General features: G+C 40.4%; 1 long non-coding RNA gene across 1 annotated transcript; it reads left to right on the forward strand.

The window, feature by feature from the left end:
• Positions 1-4,065: 4,065 nt before the first annotated feature.
• LOC109145504 lies at positions 4,066-10,163 on the forward strand. The gene is made up of 3 exons (XR_005603766.1): positions 4,066-4,233; positions 4,904-7,545; positions 7,808-10,163. It is a non-coding gene; the product is annotated as an uncharacterized LOC109145504 (long non-coding RNA).
• The last annotated feature ends 11,500 nt before the right edge of the window (positions 10,164-21,663 follow it).

A 21,663-nucleotide genomic window follows, 5' to 3' on the forward strand; every position in this document is an offset into this window, starting at 1 on the left:
GAAATTAATTTGGTGCAGGAATGATTATGGAAAAAAATTGTGCAGTAGATTTGGTGGGCATTCTATGTAGTACCTTCATCTTTCTAATTACATGTTAATGGGTCTTTTGGAACTTACTCTTTAATTTCAGGAAGCTTGTGTTTTGCACATTGTTTTGTGATGGCATTTGAGACTTAAAAAAGTCTCAGTTCAAGATGACATCCCTTGCGTACATAAAGGGCAATATTAAAGTTGGTATGGTCACAGTGATTAGGTTTGCTTCATTTTGAAAAATTATCCAGATAAACCACACAGACAACAGTGATCTAGTTAATTCTTCCATTTGTTGGTTTGTGTACTTTGTTTATATGCAGTCAATGTTAGCCAGTACTGGGGTTTTTAAAACATCAGCAGAACTGACCTGGGCTCAGTAGGGCAAAATGCTGTTATTCTGTTCTCTGTGGAAAAATGCTAGGTAGTGTCTCATTTATAAGAATCTGTTCTTTGAACAGTTTATGCTTACTCTGAAGGCATTTAATTCACCCTGAACTCCTCAGTGGTTTGCATGGATTGTCTGGTGCACTCAATACATATTTTGTTGTCCTTCACTTTCATACTAAAACTAGCAAAGTGCTAGCTATTAGTTTTATCTCGTAACTTTTTCACATTATGTATGTCAGACAAAATATTTTCCATTCATTTCCATTTTATGATTTGGTTTAGCAAGTGATATTTGTAATGTGTTACATGGAATTAGAAATATGGAGGATTCACTTTTTGGGGTGAGGAAAAAAAAACATTAGAAAAATGTGCTCATTAGGTTTATTATTATTTGTCAGAACAATAATGTCCTTTTAGAATAGTGCTCAACATCACTTGTGGGTGGAAAAACAATGTTATTAGGAAGCTGGCATATTGCTTATTTTAACATGAGCCATGTGTTTTACTGTGGAGATTCTTCAGAGTGTTTGCGTGAAGCTCTACTGAAAGACTTGTGTCCTCAGCAATCTGAAAAATAAGTTCACTTAATGAGATATCTGAAGAGACTATCTAAGTGTGTTTCCAACTGGAGTACAATACTAAAGGTAGAAGCAGCTGCATTTATCCAACAACTTGGGCTTGTTCAGGCAACTTGAGGGGAAGTCTTAAATGCAGATCTCAGGGAAACCTGAGCTTTAACTTGCATTAAAAAGCAAAGTCTTCCGTGATTCCACTATCTGGCATTTTAAGTGTTAATTTGTTACTATCACAGGGAGCCAGGTCTAGTTGGTGTTAAGTAAGTAATTTCTTTTCAGAAACGATATTCTTGTCTTACTTCAGAGAGTAACTGAGATGGACAAAATGGGGCACTGAGATCCCCTTCTTTCCCTCCCTCTGCATATACTTCTGAACTCTTAAATTAACTAGACTGTAGTGACTACATGATTTAACAATGCAAGCATATGCAGCTGCTGCTCTCTTAAAATTAGGATCCTAATGGGAGTTTATTTCTTCAAGCAGTAAATTTATTTACTGAGATCAGCATATTTGTAGCAGAAAATTAAAATGGAAGTAAAATAGTAACTGTCAGCATCTGATGCAGAGCAATACACCAGTAACCATTAAATCTTACTGTTCTCTCTTCAGAAGGAAAGGGATGATGAAGATTACTTCTTTTAGTGCTTCCAGTTCAACCCTGTTGCCTGTTTGTTTTCAAAAACTTATGTGCTTGAACAAAATTCACTTTTCCTTCTATAGTATTAGCCTCAGCTTTTCCCTCTAGAAAGCTTCTTGCAAATCAGATTTATTGTTTTCACAGGCTAAAAAGGAGTAAAATCTGTTACATGGCATGTCAGCATACCGTTTTTTCCTTGACAAATTAAAACATTGTAGTGGAGTACAGTTCACCAGTCCCAAAACTCTTGACAAGTGTAATACCATGTAGTACTTGTGTCCACATTCCCAGGAAGCTGAGTCACTGTCAGGTACAGTGTATGTAGTGGGTCCAAATGGCTCTTGAGAAGCTGTGGAAAGTATCACATACTGGTGCTGCATGCTTGGCAGGGATTCAGAAGGCTTGGTATTCTGCATTAACAGACGAAACTGGGAGGATGAATTTTTCAAGGGCCCAGCAGTACAGAAATTTAACTAGCACAAGTTCTATGCTATACTGGGGGGGTTTTTTGTTGGTTTTTTTTTGTTTGGTTTTTTTGTTTTGGTGGTTTTTTGTTTGTTTTTTGTTTTTGTTTGTTTGTTTGTTTTTTATGTAGTATTGGAGTTAATTTCAGAGAAAGCAGTAAATCTTTCAGAATGCCACGTAACTCGTTAGCCTATTTCAGGTCTCAGGACAAAAGATAGCAAACTTGTATTTTCTAAAAATGTAGCTCTTATAAAAATATGAGTTCAAACACTGGAAACACACACAAAATATTAAAATAAATCTGCTGGGGACAGGCTACAAACACTCTTTTATAGGCTACTATGTTTTTGTATTCAGAGTTGCATCCTATTAACATTATTGTTGACGTCCCAATAACAGGCCTTAAATTGACAACAAAATACAAATCTGTAGCTGTTCTTGCCATACTCAAAATACTCAAAATACTCAAAATAGATGAGCCATTTCATCCTTCAGGTTGTTCTTTTTCCCTCCTCATTTAGTTCTTCCCTTTCACGACTTTTATAATATCATAGTTTTAGCTTCAGAATACTGCAAATGTATTCAAATTTATTTTGATTATCAAATTTTTTTGAAAGGATGGAACAACCTCTGGGTACTATTGGAAGTATTTTTGCTTTTGCTTGGTCCTGGGTTTTCCTGTGAAACAATGTAATTGGAGACTGAGCTTAAAGAAAAGTTGGGATATGGTCTTGGTTGTCTTTTTTCCAACCAAGTTCACTGATGACCACCTTAATTCCTGATTTAAGTCAGCCACTGAGGCATAATTTTATATTTTTACCACAGACTAGTTTATAGTATCTACGTTTTACCGTTGTGTTTCCATGTTACAAGACAAAAGTTAGAGGAGAGATGTATATGTTTTGACTGGGGATTCTTTCCTTCATTCTTTAGTGCAACTCACTCAGACATCTCATGCTTTGCCTGTGGAAATACTATCTGGGCTTCCAACACCATGGGGGCAGCCATGGGTCAGTGTTTGTCTTGGTTCAGTGATGGTCTATTTTAATTTCATGCTTTCATGCCAGTTGTAGATACCACATCTACAAGAAGGCTTGTTGATGGAGATACTCACATTCTCTTTAGTTTAGGAAAAATAATAAAAACACTAGTTCAGCTTTTCTAATGACATAATGATTTTTAACTATTGGTGTAATGCAGAAATGTATTTTCCTGTTTCATAAAGGCATTCAGAACACCGGGGAAGCCACACTTGGTCTGAGAGGATTGCAATGTCATCACAAGACTGATAACACTGAGATAGAAGTAGGACCTTGTCTTGGGGTGACTTTGTGATGTGTATCCCCTATCACTGCCCCATGCCCAGAAACTAATTTTGTACCTTTCTATGCCTTTAAACTGAGCTTGAGAGGGGGCAGGAAAACCTGAGCAAAACTTTTTCAAAGCAGTTTGCAGCTTGTTCAAGGTCACACAGAGACAGCGACTTTTTTTTCCCAACTGCAGGAGGAGGGTGAGAGGGAAGGGAAGCACCCCGGCTTGCTTTCCTTTCCATCCAGCTTTCAGCAGTTTTTTTTCCCCAGCTCCCTTTCCTCCGGAGAGTTGAACTTTGTTTTCCTGGGACTTTGGGGTTTTTTCTTTTCTCTCTGCTGAACGGTTTCAACATCAGAATACATTGGGAGGACTTGTCCACCAAGGCCTTGGCCCTGGAGGTGGGCCCACCACCCTGTCCCAGCTCCAAGGAGGGGGAGAGAGAGATCTACGGAAGGACTCTGAAATTTTCCGAGGTTTTTCTCAGCAGAGCGAGAGGTTTCATTATTTAGCATCATTATCCCTTTTCCTGCATGTTTGTTAAATAAATAGTTTTTATCTCTTTCACTTTCCTTTGAGGAAAATTTTTTTTTCCCCGAACCTGGTGGGGGAGGGATGGTTATAACCTGCCTTCTCTCAGAGGATGTATTTCTAGATTTGGCCAAACTGGCACAGACCTGGAGGAAGAAAGTTGTGTTTAGGACAGAAGTCCAGATTTTAGAATATGTACATTGTGGTTGCTGTCTGTCTCAGGAAATGCCCAAAGTCTAAGGTTACCTCAGTTTCTGTTTGCAAGCTTCTACAGATGCTTGAAGATGTGTCTCCAGGTAAATCTTACTAGTTTTATTTGAACAAGTAGTATCTTTGTGCTAACGTCCTACCTTCTAGCTAATGGTCCTAACAAAAGATTTGATGAATGCATTGTCATGGTGTGCAGCAAGCAGCTGGAAATCAGATCTGCTCTTGTTCTGATTTAACAAAAAAACATGACATGAATGTGATAATAAGGCAAAATTGATAATTACTGCTGAAAGAAAAGATACTGTAGTCCAAGCTCACCACCATGTCAATGTGACTGTGTCTCGGGGCGATTTTATGATGATACTCAATTCCCTAATCATCTGCTTTATGCCCAGAAAGGCTGTTGTAGCTTTAAGAGGAACCAGGGGGCGGGGCGGTGCCTGGGAACGCAGGCGTGGGCTGTGCTCAAACTCTTTTTCTTTGGCGTGATTGGCGGTTGGACGGACTGTTACTTCATTGCCTTTGCTGGGTTAATTTTCACCAGCTGAGTCAAGAAGGTTCTGAGGTTTGTTGTTTTGGTTTTTTTTTCCCTTCCCATGGCCTGGAAGCTTTTCACCAGCAAATCCTTTTGACGGCTTTTTGGGGGTTTTTTTGGTTTTTTTTTTTTTTTTTTTGTTTTGTTTTGTTTTGTTGTTGTTGTTGTTTTTTGTTTTTTTCCCTTGAACTGTCTCAGTTTGCTTTTTTTTTTCCCCTCAGCCCAAAGAGCCTGTGGGGATGGCCTCGGTCGGAAGCCCTGGAAAGACCAAGCCAGAAAAAGAAGGGACATTAAACTCCACCAGCTTCACCTGCTGCAAGGAGAAGACCTACACCAGAAATCCAACAGGTTCCCAGCTGCTGCGTGAACTCTTTTTCTCCCCCCTTCCCACAGACAAAGAAGGACAGCTGCCATCTTTGCCTCTTGGCCATGCGGCGAGGTGGGGGTGGGGTGTTAGGTTCAATTTTCATTTTTTCCTGTGCTTTGTGGGTATCTTGCTTTGTTGTGGGAGTGTGTTTTTGTTTGGTTTAGTCCGGGTCTCCCCTCAGGTTTTGTACTTTTGTATTTACCCAGTTTGTACCCTCCCAGTTCTCTGTCAATTACCCTACTTCCCTCCTTTATCTCCTCCCTGGCCCTTGCCAATTGTGCTGGTACCCCCCCCAGGCTTCTAGAAAGCTCTGGCTGGGGCGTCGTGTGATTGGCCAAAGGAAAAAGGTCCCTCCCTTCTTCTCCCATGATTGGTTCCCTTATGTGCCCTTCATCCTGTTCACCACACCCTTCCCTCCTCTGATTGGTTGTCCCTATGATCCCTCCCTTGTTACCACCCTCCCATAAAACCTCCTGCAAGTGCCTTCTGAGCTTGCTCAGAGCTGGGCGCCCATGGGAGGTGGAACCTTGTGTTCGAGGGAACAATAAACTTCCCAGATTTCACCCAGATCTGAGTCTGCCTCCTCCCTCCACCGCTTGCCTCCATTGCCGCGGTCCTGTGGAAGGACCCACGAGCCAGACCTCTGGTCTCCCGGAGTCCGGAGGCTGGTCCCCGCAGCCGACTGCGTCCTGAGCTGACCGGGCTGAGTGGGATCTGATCCCAGGGGACGCAGAGGCAATTTGTTAATAAACAGTTTTACTTTTTTTCCCCCTTTTTTTCCTTTTTCTTTTTCTTTTTTTTTTTTTTCCACTTTCATCCCCTGGTATCCGTTTATGTCACTGACAGAAGAAGAGGGAGTTACTGAAACCCTCTCCCTTCAGAGGAAATGCTCATTCCAGGACATCTCCAAAACCGAGACAGACTGCATAGCTTAGCACACGGAAAGCATCTGACAGACAGCCCTGGTACCTGCAATTTCCGTGAGCAGCAAATACTGAATGGTTCCATACATTCTGCTGAACATGCACTATCTGCTGCAAACTTTGCTTCTGACATTTCTTCTTTTCGTATTCCATAAATGGGGAAGCAACTTTACTATTAGAAGAAAATACAATACATACAGTAACTCACAATAAAATAGACAATAAACAAGAATCTAAAACATGGCTGTAAAACAATCATGTAAAGCAAAGTTGGAAAAGTGTTTCTGTGAAAATGTCTTGGCATTCCATATTTATTTTTTGTTTAAGTTTCCAGATCAGAGCAGAACAGCCCACACAGGACATACAAGACGTGACTTCAGTTTTTCAGTAACTTCAGGCTGCAGTCATCACAGTCTTCAAAATTTTAACTGCCTCTCAGATGTAGCTTTAACCTGGTCGTCTTTTCAGCTTGATTTCCTGACCAAAATATTTTGCTGGCAAAAATAAGTGGTTGTTGCAGTTCTAAACAAAGGTGGTGGACAAGGGGTGTTAGTAAGGAGGAGGATGAAGGGATGACCTTCTGATAGTACTTGGTGGATTTAGTGTGAGCTCAGTATTCCACATTAGTGGAATGATACCCACCCTGCCTTTGAGGGTGGGAAGTCATTAATGCTGTATCTCACTGAGTCAAGATGTAAACTTGCTCATCTATCATTTGCTTAATCATCATCTTTGCTTAATCCTTAACTCTGATTTTCATAGAATTATCACAGAATCATAGAATGTGCTGAATTGGAAGGGACCCACAAGGATCATTGAATCCAACTCTTGGCCCTGCACAGCTTAACCCTGCCTTGACACAGTTTTGTGTCATTCCCTTGGTCCAGAGCAAACTTCAAACATCTCTTGCTTTGTGTATGTCCCTATTCATAAGGTGACCATCCCCATGATGTGACGTGTGGCCAGTGTTATTTCTAATAATTATTTCTATACTGCCTTTAGCTGTTAACATCTTTTTAAAAGCTTTTTTTATTGTTGCCACAGCCCTGGCCAGCTTCAACTCCAACTGAGCTTTGGATGCTCAGATTTTTCACTATAGTGGTGAGCAGCATCTCTGTATTCCTCCCATGTCACCCAACCTTGCTTTCACTTTCCTTTTTGTCACCTTAAATCCAAAGATCCGTGTTCAGCTAAGCTGACCTTCTGTCTCACCTGTCTGACTTCCAGCATTTTGGAATTGCCTGATCCTGTGCTAATAGAAGGTGGTGCTTAAAAAGTGACCAGCAGTGATGGGCCCCAGCACCTTCTAAAGCATTTTACCAGGGACCTCACTAAAGAGTTCTCTGAGCAATGTGCAGTCTGTGCTCCTCGTCAGGGAGGAGATCCTGATCCTGAATATCTCCTAGAGAGAGCACATATTATAATTCAGTGTGGGAGATCATTTGTATGCAGTCTGGTTTTTTTAAATTTTTGTTTGTTTTCTTTTTTACTAAATGACCTGAACCTAAACATTTTTTTGCCTCCTCTCTAATCTTCCTTGAGGAAAGCCAGTTCCTGGCCCATTACTGACTGGGTAAGTAAGAGCAGGCATATGTGCCCTGTATGTGTAGTGTATGTATCAGGTTGGGAGTTTCTTTTTGTGAGCTGGAAATGTTGACAGCTGAATGATGATGATTCTTTATGGATAGTGATTCTCCTTTCTTTAAACTAATTGAAGAAACTGAAAAATGTAAATTCCTTGTGATTTAAGGTTTGGGTGTTGAAAATGTGACTTAGTATCCAAAGAACTAAATGAACGATTCTTAATCGTGGTTGAATTCTTGTTCTTTTGCCAGTTAATGACCAGTTGGGAGCAGTTAATGGTCATCAGCTGCATCTTGGATCATTAACCACTGAGGAAAATATTTCTCAGTAAGTGCCTGCTAGTAAGAACTTTACTGTTACATGCTAAATGCATTTTAACGTTTTCTGAAATGCTTTTGGTCTTTTTTCCCCAGAACTTGTTTTGTGTATGTGATGTCATTGTGTGGACTTTTTATTTGATGTCATGTAAATTGTCAACAAAGAAAGCACCAAAATGAATATTCCTTTCAGTTTAAAAATTGAAGTAGTCAATACTCCGAAGTATTTTCTGTTATTGGAATTGAATTACATTCTTTTTAATATATATGAACAAGAAAGAAATATTGTGTAAAACCTAGTGTATTTCTGTCCTTCACAGCGTGCTTGGAGATAGCATGAAGATAAGGATGGTAATTAGATGTAATCTCCATAATTTGCAGTGTTATGTCTGAAGCATACTGGGATTGTGCAGCATCTAGGATAACTCTTTGGAATATGCCCACTGCATATAAATGTACTCAATGTGTTCTTTCTTTCCATTCAGCTTTTATTATTTGCAGCAGCTGTACAAGTAAGTTTTAGATGAATGATCATGAAATGATCAAATGAATTGATTCACCTAATGTTAGAAAGGAGTGAAGTGGGGGAAACCCTTAAATGAGTTTATTAATGAGTTTATCCTGGAATATTTCCTTAAAGAGCAAATATCTTAAATACCTTTAGTATTTCTAGCTACTGAGTCTGGAAGTTATAAATGCTTTAGAAATTCCTCATGGTTTTTATCCTCTTTTTTTCATAATTACAATTTTAAAATCCGAGGCTGTTCTCTTCCTATTAGTACAAGAGGTAGTATTCCTACCCCATAATATTACAGTAAGTCTACTTGTAGCAGAATTCCTAATGAAAACAGTTTCCATATTTCAGATTTCTTATGTCAGTTTTGAAAATTCCATAGCAAAACATAAAGTCTTCTCACTTAATCTTCATAGGTAACCCAACCAAATTATGGTTTCTGACAAACAAATATAATGAACAGCAGCTCTGTAGTATGAATTTTATGCTTGATTGATATGTAAAAGAGGAAAAGAGATTTTAGAGCACTTCTTCCCTGGCTAGGAGGATGGTATAGTTAATGTAATTGCTTTTCTTTTACTATGATATCTAACAAGTCCTGATCAAGAGAGTTGCTTCAAATTAGAGAAGGTCTCTTCAGGCTGGTCTGCTTGTGCTTTATAGCTGATCTAACACTTACCTACAGAAAAAGTATCTGCTATTTGGGGTTGAAGATGAGCACTATATGATCAAGTAATATTTGGTGTTCAAGTAGCAAAGATAAATCTAGAAAGACTGAGGTGGGAATTAGTCTTTTCGGCTAAAATTTCAGAATTGCTTGGACTACTAAACAGAATATTGATGAAGAAAGATACATTCTTGCTGAAGGACAGCTTTAGAACAATAAAATCAATCAATGGACTTCTCTGCTGCCATAGATAAAGAGACAGAAATTTAGGTAGTCACCAGAGACACTTTTGTGGGCTTTCATTAAATAGCAAACATTCAAAGGAAAGCAAGGCATAAAGGTCACAGAATGGACCTGAAAGGTTGGAGTGGGACATTTAGGGACTTACCAATATGTTGTACCTCGACCCCACCTGATGATACTTCATCTCATTGTATCATACTGTGTCATACTGTGCTATTTGAAGGAAAGAGTAAAGAACTTACCAAGAATATACAGTGGGTATTGCAACTCTTTTCATGATATGAAAAGTAATGATAAAGTAGTATCATTGATTTCCTTATTCTATCTGTATCCAACAGAACAGCAACATGGTTTTTTAGACAGCCCTGCTAGGTCCAGCTGTGTTCTCTCTGCTTTCTTCTGTTGTGGTTCAAGAGTGGAAATCTAGACAGGATCAATAGAAATGGAAAACTTGTACAGTAAACTGTAATGCTTCCTATCAACTGTTCCAGGCTCTGGCAATTTTCTGACTGAGGGATCTTTTTTATCCCTGTATTTATTGAAAAGACATGTAGATGTGGCATCTAGGGACATAATTTAATGGTGGATTTGTTACTGAAGAGTTAATAGTTTAAGCCAATGATCCTAAAGGTCTTTTCCAATCAAATAAATCTATGATTCAATATCAGTACCTAGTTTATTTTGAATCTCACTAGGGTGGTTCCTCGGTTTCTCTAGTCACCACTTTTGAGTTTCAGAGAATGTTGTTTTCTTCTCATGTTATGACTGATCCAACAGAATGTTTCACCTCATCTACTTTGGTTTGTTTGTTTGTTTTTTAATTCATTATTTCATATATGTGTCTCTAAATACCTTTTTCTTTGCTCTCATTGTGTCATTTTATTTTGCTTCAAAATAAATTATTTTTGCTCCAGTTGTTACTTTTACTGTGTGTCTCTAACACTTTCACTGTTGTGGGGTTTTCTGATGGGACTAGACTTAGTTTTGTTATTGATTTATATAAAACATTTTCAATATTAATCTATATATAGAGCGAGTCATAGAACATCTTACATTGGAAGGGACCCATAAGAATCACTGAGTGCAACTCCCTCACAGGACTACCTAAAACTGCACTATATGACTAAGGCCATCTTCCAGACACTCTAGCTCTTACAGGTTTGATGCCATGACCACTTTAGTGGGAAACTTATTCCAATAACCTATCACTGTCTCAGTGAAGAACCATTTCCCAATTTCCAATCTAAACTTCCTCTGATGCAGCTTTATTCCTTTTCCTTGTGTGCTCCCAGAGAGAGGATACCAGTACCTCTGTCTCCACTTCCCTCTTTGAGGAACTTGTAGTCTGTGGTGGGGTCACCCTCAGCCTTCTCTTCTCCAGAGTGGACAAACCAAGTGATCTCATCCTTGTAAGCTCTGCCTCCAAGACCTTGCACCATCTTGATTTCCCTCCTCTGGGCATACTCTAGTACATTGATGTACATCTTATATTGTGGCACCCAAGACTGCCCCCAGCACCTGAGGTGAGGCTGCACCAGTGCAGAGCAGAACAGCACAATCCCTTCCCTCACTTGACTGGCAGTGCTGGGCCTGATGCACTCCCAGACGTGGCTGGCCCTCCTGGCTGCCAGAGCACTGCTGACTCACTTGCCATCAACCAGGACCCAGACATGTGTATGTATATATATATACTTTTAAGTTGTTTTATTTTTTTACCATTCTGGACTGAACAGTGTAAAAAATGGTAGTAAAGTCCAGGCAGACAACATCCACAGCCTTTCCTTCATCCACCAAATGGGTCCTCTAGTCATAGGACTGGGTTGATCAAGCAGGATGTGCCTTTCACAAATCCTGATCCCCTGGTTGTTCTCTTATGTGCCATATGATAGCACTTGAATGACCTGCTCCATAGCTTTCCCTGGCATTGAAGTCTGTCAGACTGACCTTTATATCCTTTTAGGGGATAAAATACTAATTGTTGCCTGTCAGATCACTTGATCTCAGATCTAGAGAGTTAGTGTTTCCTGTTTAGATTTATTTTTACCTATATTTGGAATTAATGATAATAAAACATAATGACCATATTTTACACATTTTATAAACTTAGCTAGTTTCATGTTTACACTAAATATACAAGACTTGTGGAGATAAGACTCTAAAATGATAATAAAAACCCAGCAATGACTGTTAATTCTCCAAACCCACTTGTAATACAGTGGGGTTTACCCAATAGAACTCGCGCTTAATTTTATTATATAGCATGAAATTTAGTAAGTAAACACTAAAACGGCACTCTTGGAGATACTTCTGTAAAAGATGTCATTTGTGTATACTATATAAGCTCATATTGTTGTACCCTGGGCTGTACTGAAAAATATTTTTTATTTTCTGTAATGTGACCATGAATACATTTCAAATGTCTTATGTGCATGGAGCTTTGTTTTTTTAAATATTGTGCATTAAGTTAATGGAGGTATCTTTGTACAGGACTTTACACATCAAAAGTTAAACTTAAGCTTCCTCACAACATTAACTTTTTGCTATCAATAACATTTTAAAGAACAATTTCCAAGATTTTGAAATAATTATTGAAATACAAATACTTTTTTTGTGTGTCTAAGAAAATTTAGATCTGTGACGCAATCCACGCCTTAATTGCACCTCCCCTGATGGGGGAGACTTTTTAGAGTCTTTGCCAGGAGTCAGAGACGAATGGGACTTTTAGCCTTCTCTTTCTTCTGTAGCTGTTTATTACGTCTTACCAGAAAAGTACAAGCCACTGACGTGACCCAGACATAGCATGAAGCAGAGAACACAGGAAAAACCAAATTATCAAGATTACACAGCCTTTTTAAAGGTAAATCACCCAATGAAAACTTTAAAACGCAAGATATTTTCACTTTTCTACCAATGTCTAATAAATCATCTAGTCACGCAGGCAGGAACTGCGGAATTCTTTATCCAATCATCCCAGACTACTTCTACCGCAGAATATGGAGTAGATGAAGAAGAAGAAGAAGAAGGTCTGGAGAACAACTGCAATCCTCCATTTTGATGGTTTTTGCTATTATCTACTTACTATATTAATAAACCCAAAACCTCTAAATTTTTCACCCTGTGACAATCTTACATAGTATTCTATCACCTAATTCACACCAGTGTAGATTCTAATTTTTCCCAGTGGGTAAGCAATTTTCTCCATGGACGAAGGCCAAAAACAGTGTTGTCCAGGGGGGTAGGACCCTTCAAAACAGGCAGAGAAATATTCTCTGCACTCTGGGTTTCCACAGATCTGTTTTTAGATTTTTGGAGTAGACTATAACTGCAGTGTTGGAATGCATATCTATTCAGAAAGCCTGTCTTGCCGAGAATAGAATGCATCAAGGAGAGCTGATATATTCTATGAGAAAGGAATAAATAGCATTTTTGGGAGAAGTTTAATAATACAGAATATTACTACTTCATACACAATTTCAACAGGCTGCTAAGTTGTGCTTTCTGTTTGTGTATATGTTTACATAGCTGCTAATATCTATAAGTATATCTTGCAATGCAGCTCTTGCCAGTATAGCATGTTTATCATCTGAGCTGGAGGAGGACATTCCCTGTGGTTAGGACAAGCTATTGGGCAGAGTTTTGTAAGGTACTAATACCACTTTATTTTTTCCTTGAATCTCATGAGGTTTAACAAGGCCAAGTGCTGATGCTACAACTGGGCCAGGGCAACCCCCAGTGCCAACTCAGGCTGGACATGAACAGATCGAGAGCAGCCCTGCCCAGAAGGACTTGGGGGTGCTGGGGTGAGAGCTGGACATGAGCCGGCCATGGGCACTCCCAGCCCAGAAAGCCAAGTGTGTCCTGGGCTGCATCCAAAGCCCTGTGGGCAGCAGGGGAGGGAGGGGATTCTGCCCCTCTGCCCTGTTCTGGTGAGACCCCACCTGCAGAGCTGCCTCCAGCTCTGGGATCCCAGCACAGGAAGGACATGGAGCTGTTGGAGCAAGTCCAGAGGAGGCACCAAGATGTTCAGAAGGAGGGAGCACATCTCCTAAGAGGAAAGGCTGAGAGAATTGGGGTTGTACAGCCTGGACAAGAGAAGGCTTCTGGATGACCTAATTGCAGCCATTCAGTACATGACAGAAGCCTACAGGAAACATGGAGAGGGGCTTGTTACAGGAGTACATAGTGAAAGGACAAGGGGAAATAGCTTCAAACTGAAAGAAGGTTGCTTTAGATTAGATACTAGGAAGAAATTTTTCCCTGTGAGAGTGATGAGGCCCTGGCACAGGTTGCCCAGAGCAGCTGTGGCTGTCCCATCCCTGGAAGTGTTCAAAGCTGAGTTGGGTGGTGCTTTGAGCAATCTGGTCTAGTGAAAGGTGTTCCTGCCTGTGGCAGTGGGTTGGAACAAGATGGTCTTTAAGATCTCTTCCAACCCAAACCATCCTATGATTCTATGAACATCGCATGGGAGAAGGGTTTCCCTGCCCAATTGCTTCTCTGCATTTTATTATTACAAATACAAATGCAGCTTGTATTATTACAATTACATTGTATTAAATTATAATTAAACAAAATTCTGATGGAAAGTTTTGACAGAATTTTCCCATGTTTTATGGCTGTTCTGGAAAGAATCAGGCTGTTACCTTAGGTGTCCGTATTGATAAAGTTATCTGTCTTTAAAGTCTATTTGAAGTCATATTTTAGAACATGATAATGGAATTAGACGGACTTCTTGTCCTTTGGAGTTTTGTTCTCCTGTTTGTTTCTTTCGCAATTCTAAATCTACAATTTCTAGCTAGTGTTCACTCACTGGTAAAAGAAAACATAGTGGTTCTGTCAAGAGTAAAACTGCATAATCTACAAATTCTCTCTTGCTTCAAGGCAGAGGTGAAGTACTAGCATTTTTTACCTTTGTCCATCTGGCTTTGGTTGTAATAGGAAAATTAGTTTTACTTTTTGAATGCTTTATCCTTCCAGTGTTATAAGACTTCAGATGTTCACCTGTTATATAAGTAATCCAGTGATATTTCCATAGAAAATTGAAATAAAATTCCTTTATTAACTCCTAAATAATTGAAACTAAGTCTTTAGTCCTTTTTATTTAGGAAAAAGAATTGTAGAGCGGCCTGGATTTTCACTCTTCTTTCAGTCCATAGCAGCAGAGTGACTGCATGTCTGTTCTGGACAGAAAAGCTATGTCACAATTATCTTGGTTCTCTCTAAAAAGGAAAATTTTATAATGAAGTTTTCACTTTCAGTCAGTAGCAGTTAAGAATGAACATCCACGTTTATGGTTTGGCCATAATTTGTGTGCTGAAATAGTTTTTGCAGACTGTTGAGGGAGTGGCTTTTTAGAGTAACTTGATGCCTTAAAGAACCTACAATAAAAGAACTCTCTTTTGAGATAATATTAATATGGGAAGTAATATAAAGGCTGGTCTTTGTTGGAGGCCTCCGGGGCAGATACTACGGAAAATGCCCACCCCTGCATGGAGTGAATACAGTTTTATAAGTTTAGCAAATTAGCATAACTTACAAAAATCCCCAATTAGAGACGTAAGTGGTGAGGTCATTCTCTCCCAGTTCAACCCTTTTCTAAATCCTCCCCCCTCAGACAGGAACTAAACTTTGTTTATGAAAATGTGTCTTGAAGAACTGGTTTCAACATTGGCTCCCAGGGAGAACCAAGATAGGATAGGGGCCTTGGACCCCCACCTTGGAGCCTCTGGAATGTGTTTTGTCTTTTTGCCTATCAGGGTAGGGAGAAGGTAGGGAAAAGTACTGGGGCTGGCTAGGAATACAATAGGCCGCAGAGATACAAATATGTGTGTAAAGAATATAGAGAATATATAAAACAAGAAAGGCAGAAATTAATTTGGCATCAAACTAAGACTAGATTTATGGGCTGACATCTTGTACAAAAGTAAATTAATTTTTAAAAGGGTAATGATGTATGGTATGTTTCAAATCATGTAAACTTCCCAGAAACAGGGTTTATACTGTTACTATTGTTGTTGTATAAAATGATGTATTTATTATTGTCTTGGGGTGACTTTGTGATGTGTATCCCATATCACTGCCCTATGCCCAGGAATTAATTCTTGTGCCTTTCTATGCCTTTAAACTGAGCCTGAGAGGGGGAAGGAAAACTGAGCAAAACTTTCTCAAAGCAGTTTGCAGCTTATTAAGGTAACATAGAGATAGGGACTCTTTTTTTTCAGCTGCAGCAGGGAACCGAGTAAGCACCCGGCTTGCTGCTTTCCAGTCAGCTTTTGGCCAGTTGTTCAGTTTTCTTTTTCTCCAAAGAGAGACTGAGAGTTGAACTTTGTTTTTCCTTCCCTGGAATTTCAGATTTTCTCCCTTTTCTACTGGACTGCTTCAACACCAGAGCACATCAGGAGGACTTTCCACCAGGCACAGAGGGCCTGGCCCTGGGCCAAGCCCCAGCTCCGAGGAGACCAAAGGGAGGACTCTTAACACTTTCCCAGGTTTTTTCCTCCACAGCAAAAGATTTTATTATTTAGCATTATTTTCCTTTTCCCATGTGTTTGTTAAATAAATAGTTTTATCTCCTTCACTTTCCTTCGAGGAAAATTTATTTTTCCTGAACCTTGTGGGCGAGGGGTGGTTGTGTTTCTACACAATCATGGTGATTCATTGAAATTTTGAATGTTTTACAGAGCATGGTGGGTGGTTTTTTTGTTTGTTTGTGGGATTTTTTTGTGGGTTTTTTTGTTGGGTTTTTTTTGGTTGTTTTGTTGTTGTTTTTTAATAAACTGCCCTTAAGTATCAAGAAATATTCTGATAAGTGCTGGAAAGGGTGATACATACTCCCTTCTAGGTAAAAGCTCTGATAAATCCCTGACCACTTGGTAGCTCTTGAGTCTTGCCCCGTATCACATCCTCTTTTTCACTAGGTGCTTTCACAGTCTTCCTGGGGACTGTTAGGGGCTGAGCTCTGAAGCACTCAGGATTCATAGTCTGCACACCTCAGAACAGCCAGCAAAAGACAGTCCTGAGATCTCAAGTTCTGGTCTGCCAGCACTTGAGTGTTGATGAAGCTGATTCTGGAGAATTAAGATCACATTGTTTTAATTTATGTGCAGACCTTCTGGACTGGTATTTGCTGGGCATGGAGCCTTGTCTAATCTAGAGCAGAACCTCTGTCTTGTGATTCAGTTTTTCCTGATACTGACAGAAGACTGTTGTAGTGGTTTGGTCCCAAATACTCATTACTATTTACCTTCTGTGAGATAAGAATTAGGAGAAACGCAAAGCAGGCACCAAACTTGAAAGAATATAAAGAAGTTTATTAACAGACCTAAAAGAAGGGGAAAAAAAATACCACACCTTCAGAACACTTCTCCTTCCCTCCTCCCCCCAACCTTTCTCCCTTCTCCCACTGACAATGTAGAAAGACTACCCTTGAGATGTTCAGTCTGTTTACCACTTCCATAATAACCTTGTTCAGTCCATTTAGGAAGAGGAGTCTCTCTTGCCCATGCTATGAAAACATTGTCACAACGAGACAGCTGCCCAGGTCGGTTCTCTGCTTGCATATGAGTCCCTTCCCACAACTTGCAGCTTTTTCCACAACTGCTTTCGAGGGTCCACTCTTGAATTACTGGGGGTACAATTTTAAGGTTGAGCTGTTCAGAAACAAAAGTTCTCTTCACCCATCTCTGGGAGCATTTCATCTCTAAGAATAGAGGCCCTTCTCCTTCCCTGGGAGCATCCCTCCTCATCTTCATCTCTAGGACTTTCTCTGGCAGCATCTCTAGGAACTGAGGTTTTCTCCTTTTCCATTTGGAGCAAAAGTCCTCATCGCTTCCATCTCTCCCTGTTCAAACTTCTCATGAAATTACAGCTGCGTCAGCATCTGCTTATCTCAGCACAGGTGCTTTTGCTCACAAGTACAAGTTGAACACTCCACCCCCCATGCCTTCATGAAATCACAACAGGTACTCTGATACATCATAGCTTTACAACAGAATTTCAGCTTTAAGCATCTCCTCTTTCTTCTCCCTCAGGTTTTCAGCTCTTCACAACACTAAAAGGGTTAACCTCATCTAGGCCTTGCAGCTGGAATTTCGATTATCGCTGTTGGTCACATGATCTCTGCCAGACAGCAGGGCAGCTTCAGCTGAATCTTGGCCGCACTGGAGAGGGGAAGCCGGGCCGCTCTGGCTGCCCACAGCAGGACGGGGGGAGGGGGCAGTTCCGTGGGTGGAACAGGTCCATCGGCTCCAGGATGGCCGTGGCCCGGCCCGGCCTGGCCCAAGCAGGGCCTGGGCTGGGCCCGCTGGCCCCCGCACGGGGCCCACAGCCACCTGTCCCAGCGCCGGAAACGAGAGAGAGAGAGCCCTGCCCTGGGGTTTGTCTATTCTTAAGTGTGGATCACAGAGGCGGTCACAATTTAAGTGGCTCAAAGAATTGTCCATATTCAAACTGGCCAGCTGATAGGTTCTGTCAGGTCCCAGAGGAAGCTGTAAGCACCCCTTAGCAAGGACATCCCTTCTGGGACTATGCTTGCTAACCCATGACAACTGTAAAAGACATTTAAAGAATACAAAAATATTGTTTGGAAAACATCTATGTTGCAGAATGGTTAGAGGATCAGGGACATGGATTATTGATAAAGGGAACAAATCGATAACAGAACTGTACAGGCAAAGGCCTGCAAGCAAAGGCCTGCATGAGAAAAAAACTTCCATGAGAAAGTGCCTGTGTGAGAAACAGGCTTGGGAACAAAAAGGGAGTTTTTAGGAGGTACAGTGCTGTTTTGATAAAGATGTGCTGTCCATGAGAAGGGAGGAAAAACTTTGATCTCTCAAGACAAAACATAAAGCTTGCCAAATGTAGTCTTTTATCTAACCCAATTATGTAGAAGTAAGAATGTGCTTTTGTAAGTTTAAACTAATTAAAGAACTGATAAGCATGTACACTCAATACTATAAAAGTGGCTCTGTATTGCTAATAAACGAAGCTTGCTCTATCGATCACATTGATTGTCTGCATGGCTTCTCCCACCCAAAGTCGGCACATCTATGGTGAGAAAATTCTGTTTTCAACTGTATTGACAGGTGTCCTCCCAATTCCTTGTTCTGACGCTACAACTTACAGCAAGGTCCTATTTTCCAGGGAAGTTTGCTAAAAAAATGGGATCTTTTAGGATTAAAATATACATATATGCATATTTTTCCCCCACAGAAGGTATACTGATGGTAGAACCAGTTGTCTAAAACTATGACAGCTCTAAGTTTTTCCTACCTTTTCACTGGGACTGAGATACTACATAGTCTTCAAGAACAGATGACCTGTCAGAGCACATTAAAGATGAAAGTTGCCCATTCAAATCAAATATGTCTTAATAAGCAGGCTTCTCATTTTTTAAGTATCCTCAGGTATGTTCTTTAGTGGCCTGACCCACTTTGTGAGAGAAGATTATCTCTCCCTTGGAGAAGGCTTGTAAATATTTCCTGCATCACAGAGCTCCATTTTGCTGCCATTCTCTTTTCTGAGAGCAAACAGGTCTTTTGTCTAGACCTATTACCTTAATACAAGATCAAGGAAAAGGATGCTTTTCCTTCTCAGCAACAGATTTGAGGTTTGAGATGACAGTCTAAAGTCTATTTCAAAAATTTTGATTTGCAATAATTGTTCCCTAATTAGCCTGTAGAAGGACAGCAGAAAAAAGTTAATGATCAGACAATCTCTTCTCTAATAGCCTAAATTTGATATCTGTGTCCTACCTTCAAAAAGTACCATGCAAACCTGCCCCGTATTTTTCATTCTATGTTCTTACAAGCAGGTAATAAACCAATTTAGTACATAAATCAAGTGTGCAATTCATGTAAACTCTACTATAAATTTATCACACCTTGAGTTTCTGAAATTTCTCATTAACCTCTTGGTAATACAGTTTATTATATCTGGAGCGTAAGCTTGTCCTTTTTGACCTTCACGTGTGCTCAGCACTGTGGCAGCTGCAGCACACAGAACGTTATGCCGTACCATTTATGGTTTATGTTCCACAGATTCTGTAGCTGTAAAATTACTAAAACCAGTGGAAATGAGGATTATGCATCTTGTGATTTAAACTCCAGATATTTTTCATTATTTTCAAGAATAAAAGATGGATAATCATAGAAACAGTAAGCAATCATCTATTACTCACCTTCCGCATGCCATTTGCAGGTTTATGTAGCTGTCTTAACCATCCTGAGTCATCTCTTTTCTAGGTTGATGAAGACTACTTTCCATAGTCTTTCCCCTCAACAGATCTGATTGTCCTCTGAACTTTCTCTAGCTACCCTTTCAGGGCCTATGAACATCATATTTGCAAGTATCAACAGCAGAGCAGAAAAAAAAATACCCATGCCATCAGCAAGCAAATATTCAGAAGTTTTTCTGGAATATCATAAGAATGGGTGTTACAAACATGAATTTTGTAATACGGCACAGAGATACTAGTGTTTGAAGGAGATTTTGACACATAAAAGTAAGTTTATTGCCAAGAATGAAGTTCAATGAAATGTACTTCTGTGACTTTTGAAATCTCTTTTGTATAAACAGAGCTTCATTTATTTGATGCTCTTCTGGGAAGTTTTCAAAAATAAATTAATATTCTCGCATAAGTTTCACTCAATGTTAATTCATTGCATTATATTTTCTTCCAGTTGATGTGATGTCTGTGCTACAGTGTAAGGAACCAATTTAATTTTTATTTATGCCTCAACATTGTTTGGTTTAATTCTTGAACTGTGGGTTAAAAATCCTTTTTTTTTGCATCGGGTGGAAAATTACTAGAGGGGCTGTACACGTGCTGACAATGTTAACACGCTGTCACGTGCAGAGGGTGGCGAGCACTTGTGAGGGGGAGAAGACCACCAACATTACGGTCTCTAACCAGGCACTCCTTTTAGAAAATGGAGGGAAGTTCTATCTCCAGGGAGACTTTGCCTGACAGCCAATACAGGGAGAGAAAATTCCACCAGTAGGCCGCAAGTGATTGCCCCTAGAGGGCAGGAAACCCCTGCTGCCATGAGAAGACTTCCCTGACTAACCCATGGACATCCTCAAGGGATCAGACTATGGGAGGAGCCTTGGGATATAAAAGCAATTAACTGCATCACAAGAGGCTTAGCTCCTTCATTGATTTGCTCGTTTCTTCGTTGCTCCCATCCTTGTTCAGTCCAGCTTGTCCTGCCTGAGGTCCTTCTCCCTGTGGTCTACCCTGCTTCATTCCTGCCTGCCTGCCCTGCCTGCCTCTGCCTTCTGACCGTGCTTTTGCCCTGTCTTCGCTCCCACAGCAGCCTGCCACGACCCCGTCCACGGTTTGGATCGACACCGCAATCCCGCAGCAACCTGCCACAATCCTACAGCCTATCCTGCCCGCTGCTCCACCGCCTCCCGCGCGCCACGTCAGTGGCAGTCCCGCCACTTGTTGCTGCAGAGGCAGCTGCCACCCACCTGCCACAAGTCGCACTTGGCCTCTCTTCCCAAGAGCTGTGCAGACTCCCCCAGGCTCACAGCATGCACTCACTGCCTACCCATCGGACACTGACAGTGCACCCCTGAGTCTTGGCAGTAACACCCTGTCTCGCTGTTTCTGTCTCTCTCTCCCTCTGATTCTTCTTTCCCCGCCTTCGCTTCTGCTTTTAGTGTCCTCCTCTGGTTTCTCTCATCCATAAGTGGTTTTCAGATATAATATTGGTCTCGTTTGTGCTTAATTTTGTCCGAGATAGCCGTTTGAAAGAATCCTTTGCAGTTCCCTGTAGTGGAACATGACACACAGTTCTCTCAGTGTAGCCTTCAGTTACTGACTGTGCACGCCTCCAGTAATGGACCTCCCACAGCAGAGTACTTGTATGGAAATGTATAGCCTTCATGTGTTGCACCATATTGAACAAACCATCACTCCAGTTTGTTTTCTAGACTTAACTGTTACTTACTCAAGTCCCAGTTAAGTGCTTGTCAGTACTCTGAACTCGCAGCAAAGTACATACATTAACCTTGGCTCCTTTCCTGACTATAAACAACTTACTTAACTACATGTACTGCGTCTTTTAATCAATAAAACAGGAGAAAAGAAAAACCAAACCCACAATGAATTAATATAAAAATGCAAAAAATTATTTACAATACCAAAGGCCTTTAATTTACAGTTGCTGACATCGTAACATCAAGTACTATGTTTATGAAAACTATGAATATGTTTATATTTTGAATATTTATTCTGGGAGCAATTCAGAGAAAGTCCTGTTATTTTTTGTTTTCAATGACTTTACTAATCATAGAATCATAAAACAGCTTGGGTAGGAATGGGCCTTAAAGCTCATGTCAGTCCAACCCACTGCCAGAGGAAGA

This window comes from Corvus cornix, chromosome Z (assembly GCF_000738735.6).
Source record: "Corvus cornix cornix isolate S_Up_H32 chromosome Z, ASM73873v5, whole genome shotgun sequence".
Taxonomy (NCBI): Eukaryota; Metazoa; Chordata; class Aves; order Passeriformes; family Corvidae; genus Corvus; species Corvus cornix.